Raw genomic sequence first — 8,931 nt, 5'->3', positions numbered from 1 at the left:
GTGTCCGGCTGTCCCTGGTGAGGGAGCCTGTGGTCACAATGGGTACAGTGGGGAGGGGGGGTGCGACAGCGAGACTCCCAGGGAATTGACTATCTTATAGACAATAATTTGAATTTATTCACTGTCTTGTAAATACTGAATGTTCTTTTGTGTAGTTGTGTAATTTTTTTATGGTTTTGTAAAAAAAGGGACTTTTTGTCTCCATTGTTGCACTAGTGCGGTGAAATGACTCTGAAGATTGTAATTCTTCATCATTAACCTTATCAGAATTGTCCACAGGCCTAGGCTTAGAATCCTCCTCTCCTATCTCACACTGGACTGTCTTTAGAATGAAAATTTCCCTCCAACTTTCTCCTCCATTGGTAATTTGTTCGCTCCCGTAAGTCAGTCACAGCGCGTCTGGAGAAGTTGGGGGGGGGGGGGTAATTCGGCAGGGAGAGGCTGACGTCACAGCCCAAGTTTGAGCGAGTTCATTCAATGCTCGGAAAACGCACCTCACACTCCTCAACAGCCTACCGTCCTCCCCTCCGTGCAATACAGCACTCACCAATTATCACCCTACCGTCCTCCCCTCCGTGCAATCACTTGTCCTGACGAAGGGTGTCGACAGCGCTTCTTCTTATAGAAGCTGCCTGGCCTGCTGTGTTCCACCAGCATTTTGTGTGTGTTGTTTGAATTTCCAGCATCTGCAGATTTCCCAGTGATGCAGCCAGTCAGGATACTCTCAATTGTGCCCCTATAGAAAGTTCTTAGGATTTGGAGGCCCATACCAAACTTCTTCAACTGTCTGAGGTGAAAGAGGCGCTATTGTGTCTTTTTCACCACACAGCTGGTATGTACAGACCACATGAGATCCTCGGTGATGTTTGTGCCGAGGAACATAAAGCTGTTACCCTCTCAACCCCAGATCCATTGATGTCAATAGGAGCTAGCCTGTCTGCATTCTTGTTTTCTTGCTTCCACTCTGTCAGGGTGATGACTTCTCTGTAGGCTGCCTCATTATTATTTGAGATTAGGTCAATCAGTGTAGCATCGTCAGCAAATTTAATTAGCAGATTGGAGCTGTGGGGGGCGACAGAAGTGTTACAATCACAGAGAAAGGACATGCATCAGACAATAAGGTGAAAGGCAGTGATGGGGTAGACTGTGAGGTCAAGAGACTATCTTATCACAATGGTACGACAGAAACTGTCCGTGGGGCATCTCATTTGTGCATTCGGGCTTTTGTATAATTTGCCCGTAGAGTGAAGGGAAAAGGGAGAATGACCGGGATGGGTGGGTTTTTTGATGATGTTCTCTGCTTTACCAGGGCAGTGAAAAGAACAGGCGGAGTCCACATCGGGGAGGCTGGTTTCCGTGATGTGCTCCACATACAATCATTTGGAACTCCAGACAAATGCGAGCTGTTGCACTTCCCAGACCAACAGCAAGAGGGGAGAATAGAGTAAATGACAAGACGAAGGGGCATTTTTGGTACAGATAGATTTAAGAGTACAAGTCCATAGTTCCGTGAAAGTGGCAGCACAGGGAGATCGTGTGATATGCTTACCTTCATTGGTTAGAACATTGACTATAAAAAACGGGAAGTTGTGGTACAGCTCTACAACACTTAGGTTAGGCCACCTTTAGAGAATTGTATGGAGTTATGGTTGCCACATTACGACCGAGGTCCAGGCTTTGAAGAGGGTGCAAAAAAATCACCAGGTTGTTACCAGCTTTGGGTGGGCAGAGACTGGACAAACTTGAATTGCTTCCTCTGGAGAGTCAGAGACAGGGGGATAGACGTAAAATTGAGAAAGGCATTGATAGATAGTCTTTTACTCAAGGGCAAAAATAACATTCTAGGTAAAAGGGCATAAGTTTAAAGGAGGTGTATGAGGTGAGTTACTTGACATGAGGGTGGTAGGTGCCTGGAAATTGCTGCTGCAAGCAGATATGATCGCAACATAGAGAAGCACATGAACGGGCAAGGGATGGAGGGATGAGATCATGTGCAAGTAGATGGGATTGGTTTAAATTAGAATCATGTCAGCATATACATCTATCATGAACTGAAGGGCCAGGTCATCTTCCCTAGCATTTCTATGCTGTATATTCTATGGCAAACCATATGAAATAGTAATCAAGAGATCTGGAGGGTAAATTTGTTCGTACAAAGAGTGGACGGTATCTGGATTGAGTTGCCAGAGAGGACAGCGGAGGCAGGAACTGTCACAACATTTAAGAGGCATCTGATGGGCACTTGAATGAACAGGTACAGATGAACAGGGAATGAATGCAGGGAAGTAGGATTAATGCAGGTAGGCAGGGTCGTCAGCACATATGTAGTAGGCTGAAGGGTGTGTTTCTACGTTGTACAACTACAATCTCTGCCACATTGTCAGAGAATGTTCCCTCTTAGTATAACTGAGAATCTCTGATCTCTCAGGGTATGCAAAGGACTCCAAAAGGAAGAATAGGAGAGTTATTCCCATTGTCTTGGTCAATCTAAATCACAAGACCAGAAGATATAGGAGCAGAATTAGGCCATTCGGCCCATTGAAACTGCTCTGCCATTCCATCATGGCTGATTTATTTCTCAACCTTCGTCTCCCGCCTTCTCCCTGTAATCTTTGACGCCCTTACTAATTAAGAACCTATCAACCTTCACTTTGAATATACTCAATGACTTGGCCTCCACAGCCATCTGAGGCAGTGAATTCCACAGATTCACCACCATTTAGCTAAAGGAATAACTCATCATCTCTGTTCTAAGGGTACATCCTTCTATTCTGAGGCAATGCCCTCTGGTCCTTGACTCTCCCATTATTAGAAACATCCTCTCCTGTTCCTCCTCCCCTGATGGTAGCGATGTGAAGAGGTCATATCCTGGATGATGAGAGTCCTTAATGATGGATGCTGCCTTGTGAAGAGGTCCTCAGTGGTGGGGAGGGTTTTGGAGCTGATTGACTCTACAACCCTCTGGAGTGTCTCTCGATCCTGTGCATTGGAGCCTCCATACCAGACAGTGATGCAACTGGACTGTAGAAATCTGAGAGTTACTGGAGCTACGCTCTGCCAGTGTTCCATTACAATCCTGTTCTGTGCTTGTGGATGGTAGAAAGAATCGAGTGTGTCAGAAGATGAGCCTCTTGTCACAGGTTACCCAGTCTCTGGCCTGTTTCTGAAGCCACAATGTTTCTGTGATTGATTTCAGTTTGGTTATTGGTTACTGGTGATCTGCACCCCCCCCCCCCGCGGATTTTGATGGGGGAGAATTCGGCAGCGGTAATGCTGCTGAATGTCAGAGGCACATGGGTGTAATATCTCTTTAACTGGAGTTGGTCATTATCTGGTCCTCCTATAGCATGGATAGTTTCAGCCCATGTCTGAACATCGTCTATGTCTTACTACATGCAGGCATGGACTGATGATTTTGCAAACAGAATTAAAAATTAAACAATCAGCTGCAAACATCCCCGTTTCTGACCAAATGATGGAAGGAATCTGCTGTTAGGCCTAGGATGGGTGGGCCTTTTCTCCTCAGGTTGGGTGAGACTAGAATCAGAAGGCACAAATTTGGTGTGAAAGCTGAAATATTCAAGGGGGATCTGAGGGGGGAATATGATGGTGATGTGAGTGTGGAACAAGCTTCCAGCAGAAGTGGTGGATATGGGTTCATTGAACATAGAATGGTGGAGCATATTACAGGCCTCTCACCCCACAAGGATGTGCCAACCATTTAACCTACTCAAAGATGCTTCCCGTCCGCATAGCCTCCATTTTACATTCCTGAGCCTGTCTAAGGATCTCGTAAATGCTTAAATGTTCCTATTGTATCTGCTTCTGCCACCACCCCAGCACCGTGTTCCATGCTCTGTGTGAAATCCTACCACTGACATCACCCTTCCCCCCAATACTTTCTTCCAAACACCTTAAAATTATGCCCTCACATATTAACCATTTCTGCCCTGGAAAAAGACATCCACTCTCTCTCTCTCTGCCTCTCTAAATATGCTGTACACCTCTATCAAGTCAGCTGTCATCCTCCTTCATTCCAGACAGAAAAGCTCAGCCTACTCAACCTTCTCTTATAAGACATATTCTCTAATCTAGACAGGATCCTGGTAAATCACATCTACACCCTCTCTAAAGCTTCTACATTCTTTCCATAATGACCAGAAATTAACACAATACTCCAAGTGTGGTCTAAACAGAGCTTTATAGAGCTGTGATATTACCTCATCACTGTGAACTCAGTCCTCCAACTAATGAAGACCAAGACACCATATGCCTTTGTAACTAGCCCACCAACTTGTGTGGTGACTTTGGGGGATTTATGGACATGGACCCCGCGATCCCTCTGTTCCTCCATGCTGGTAAGAATCCTGCCATTCACCCTGTCCTCTGCCTTCAAGTTTGATCTTCCAAAGTGTATCACATCACACTTTTCCAGAACTCCATCTGCCACTTCTCAACCCAGTTCTACATCCTATCAATTTCACATTGTAACTATGACAACCTTCTACGCTATCCACACCACCACCAGGAGCTGTGGGATCAATTGTAACAACTAAGAGAAGTTTGAATAGGTATTTGGATGTTAGGGGTATGGAGACTTATGTCCAGGACTAGGCAGACCAGACTAGGACAGGCTAGATCAGCCTAAGGGCCTGTTTCTATGCTGTAGTACTTTGGGTCTATGATTCTAGGACACCGTAACCATTTCCCATTTTGTGAAGTATGACTCTGATCAGTGGAGTGTTTTCCCCTTGATGCCTACTTGATCCCACTTTCATTAGGGCATCATGATGCTACGCTCACTCAAGCACTGCCTTGACTTCAAGGGTAGTTACTCTCCCCTCACCTCTAGAATTCAACTATTTTGGTCCATGCCTGGATCAAAAATACAATGGGTTCTGGAGCTGGGAAGTTCAGGCCCTTTGAGCTGAGAGAGTGCACTGAGGCAGTGGAAATATTGGTTCCTTGGCATCCCTGAACAGTTTATTGGTGAACATGTATCACTGTTGATGACGCCATCGATCACCAGTGTCTTAGAGTTTGGAAGCAGAATTTGTGAATATTTTTAAGGCAGTGGTGGTTAGCCATGGATAGGCAAGGATGAAGAAAAGTAATTACAATCAGGTCAGCCATGATCTTATTCAATATCAGAACAGGCTTGAGAGGCCAGGAGATTTTGACGTCTTTTTCCTAATTTATGTTTACATTGACTGATTAGACAGTAATTGACCAGAGTGGATTTTGTCGTGGTTTCTTGAAATAACCAGGAGACGCAGAAGATTCTTCGAGAAATTTAAGCCTTTATTTGCAAACAAAAGCTGAGACAATTAATGAGCGTGTCACTAATTGCCTGCTGAGCCTAGTTCACAGTATTCTTTATAGTAATTTCTTATCTCAGTTTCATTAGCATACCCCCGTCTCCTATCTCAGTTACATTAGCATACCCCCGTCTCCTATCTCAGTTACATTAGCATACCCCGTCTCCTATCTCAGTTACATTAGCATACCCCCGTCTCCTATCTCAGTTACATTAGCATACCCCCGTCTCCTATCTCAGTTACATTAGCATACCCCGTCTCCTATCTCAGTTACAGTAGCATACCCTGTCTCCTATCTCAGTTACATTAGCATACCCCCGTCTCCTATCTCAGTTACATTAGCATACCCCCGTCTCCTATCTCAGTTACATTAGCATACCCCCGTCTCCTATCTCAGTTACATTAGCATACCCCCGTCTCCTATCTCAGTTACATTAGCATACCCCGTCTCCTATCTCAGTTACAGTAGCATACCCTGTCTCCTATCTCAGTTACATTAGCATACCCTGTCTCCTATCTCAGTTACATTAGCATACCCCCGTCTCCTATCTCAGTTACATTAGCATACCCCCGTCTCCTATCTCAGTTACATTAGCATACCCCCGTCTCCTATCTCAGTTACATTAGCATACCCTCGTCCCCTATCTCAGTTACATTAGCATACCCCCGTCTCCTATCTCAGTTACATTAGCATACCCCCGTCTCCTATCTCAGTTACATTAGCATACCCCGTCTCCTATCTCAGTTACATTAGCATACCCCGTCTCCTATCTCAGTTACATTAGCATACCCCGTCTCCTATCTCAGTTACATTAGCATACGCCGTCTCCTATCTCAGTTACATTAGCATACCCCGTCTCCTATCTCAGTTACATTAGCATACCCCGTCTCCTATCTCAGTTACATTAGCATACCCCCGTCTCCTATCTCAGTTACATTAGCATACCCCGTCTCCTATCTCAGTTACATTAGCATACCCCGTCTCCTATCTCAGTTACATTAGCATACCCCCGTCTCCTATCTCAGTTACATTAGCATACCCCGTCTCCTATCTCAGTTACATTAGCATACCCCCGTCTCCTATCTCAGTTACATTAGCATACCCCGTCTCCTATCTCAGTTACATTAGCATACCCCGTCTCCTATCTCAGTTACATTAGCATACCCTGTCTCCTATCTCAGTTACATTAGCATACCCCGTCTCCTATCTCAGTTACATTAGCATACCCCGTCTCCTATCTCAGTTACATTAGCATACCCCGTCTCCTATCTCAGTTACATTAGCATACCCCCGTCTCCTATCTCAGTTACATTAGCATACCCCCATCTCCTATCTCAGTTACATTAGCATACCCTCGTCCCCTATCTCAGTTACATTAGCATACCCCCGTCTCCTATCTCAGTTACATTAGCATACCCCGTCTCCTATCTCAGTTACATTAGCATACCCCGTCTCCTATCTCAGTTACATTAGCATACCCCGTCTCCTATCTCAGTTACATTAGCATACCCCGTCTCCTATCTCAGTTACATTAGCATACCCCGTCTCCTATCTCAGTTACATTAGCATACCCCGTCTCCTATCTCAGTTACATTAGCATACCCTGTCTCCTATCTCAGTTACATTAGCATACCCTGTCTCCTATCTCAGTTACATTAGCATACCCCGTCTCCTATCTCAGTTACATTAGCATACCCCGTCTCCTATCTCAGTTACATTAGCATACCCCCGTCTCCTATCTCAGTTACATTAGCATACCCCGTCTCCTATCTCAGTTACATTAGCATACCCCGTCTCCTATCTCAGTTACATTAGCATACCCCCGTCTCCTATCTCAGTTACATTAGCATACCCCGTCTCCTATCTCAGTTACATTAGCATACCCCCGTCTCCTATCTCAGTTACATTAGCATACCCCGTCTCCTATCTCAGTTACATTAGCATACCCCGTCTCCTATCTGTTACATTAGCATACCCTGTCTCCTATCTCAGTTACATTAGCATACCCCCGTCTCCTATCTCAGTTACATTAGCATACCCTGTCTCCTATCTCAGTTACATTAGCATACCCCCGTCTCCTATCTCAGTTACATTAGCATACCCCGTCTCCTATCTCAGTTACATTAGCATACCCCGTCTCCTATCTCAGTTACATTAGCATACCCCCGTCTCCTATCTCAGTTACATTAGCATACCCCGTCTCCTATCTCAGTTACATTAGCATACCCCCGTCTCCTATCTCAGTTACATTAGCATACCCTGTCTCCTATCTCAGTTACATTAGCATACCCCCGTCTCCTATCTCAGTTACATTAGCATACCCCGTCTCCTATCTCAGTTACATTAGCATACCCCGTCTCCTATCTCAGTTACATTAGCATACCCCGTCTCCTATCTCAGTTACATTAGCATACCCCCGTCTCCTATCTCAGTTACATTAGCATACCCCGTCTCCTATCTCAGTTACATTAGCATACCCCGTCTCCTATCTCAGTTACATTAGCATACCCCGTCTCCTATCTCAGTTACATTAGCATACCCTGTCTCCTATCTCAGTTACATTAGCATACCCTGTCTCCTATCTCAGTTACATTAGCATACCCCGTCTCCTATCTCAGTTACATTAGCATACCCCGTCTCCTATCTCAGTTACATTAGCATACCCTGTCTCCTATCTCAGTTACATTAGCATACCCCGTCTCCTATCTCAGTTACATTAGCATACCCCCGTCTCCTATCTCAGTTACATTAGCATACCCTCGTCCCCTATCTCAGTTACATTAGCATACCCCCGTCTCCTATCTCAGTTACATTAGCATACCCCCGTCTCCTATCTCAGTTACATTAGCATACCCCGTCTCCTATCTCAGTTACATTAGCATACCCCGTCTCCTATCTCAGTTACATTAGCATACGCCGTCTCCTATCTCAGTTACATTAGCATACCCCGTCTCCTATCTCAGTTACATTAGCATACCCCGTCTCCTATCTCAGTTACATTAGCATACCCCGTCTCCTATCTCAGTTACATTAGCATACCCTGTCTCCTATCTCAGTTACATTAGCATACCCTGTCTCCTATCTCAGTTACATTAGCATACCCCGTCTCCTATCTCAGTTACATTAGCATACCCCGTCTCCTATCTCAGTTACATTAGCATACCCCCGTCTCCTATCTCAGTTACATTAGCATACCCCGTCTCCTATCTCAGTTACATTAGCATACCCCGTCTCCTATCTCAGTTACATTAGCATACCCCCGTCTCCTATCTCAGTTACATTAGCATACCCCGTCTCCTATCTCAGTTACATTAGCATACCCCCGTCTCCTATCTCAGTTACATTAGCATACCCCGTCTCCTATCTCAGTTACATTAGCATACCCCGTCTCCTATCTCAGTTACATTAGCATACCCTGTCTCCTATCTCAGTTACATTAGCATACCCCCGTCTCCTATCTCAGTTACATTAGCATACCCTGTCTCCTATCTCAGTTACATTAGCATACCCCGTCTCCTATCTCAGTTACATTAGCATACCCCGTCTCCTATCTCAGTTACATTAGCATACCCTGTCTCCTATCTCAGTTACATTAGCATACCCCCGTCTCCT

Source organism: Hemitrygon akajei, chromosome 11 (assembly GCF_048418815.1).
Source record: "Hemitrygon akajei chromosome 11, sHemAka1.3, whole genome shotgun sequence".
Classification (NCBI taxonomy): Eukaryota; Metazoa; Chordata; class Chondrichthyes; order Myliobatiformes; family Dasyatidae; genus Hemitrygon; species Hemitrygon akajei.
The sequence above is the reverse complement of the archived record's forward strand: the minus strand, read 5'-3'. Positions refer to the sequence as shown.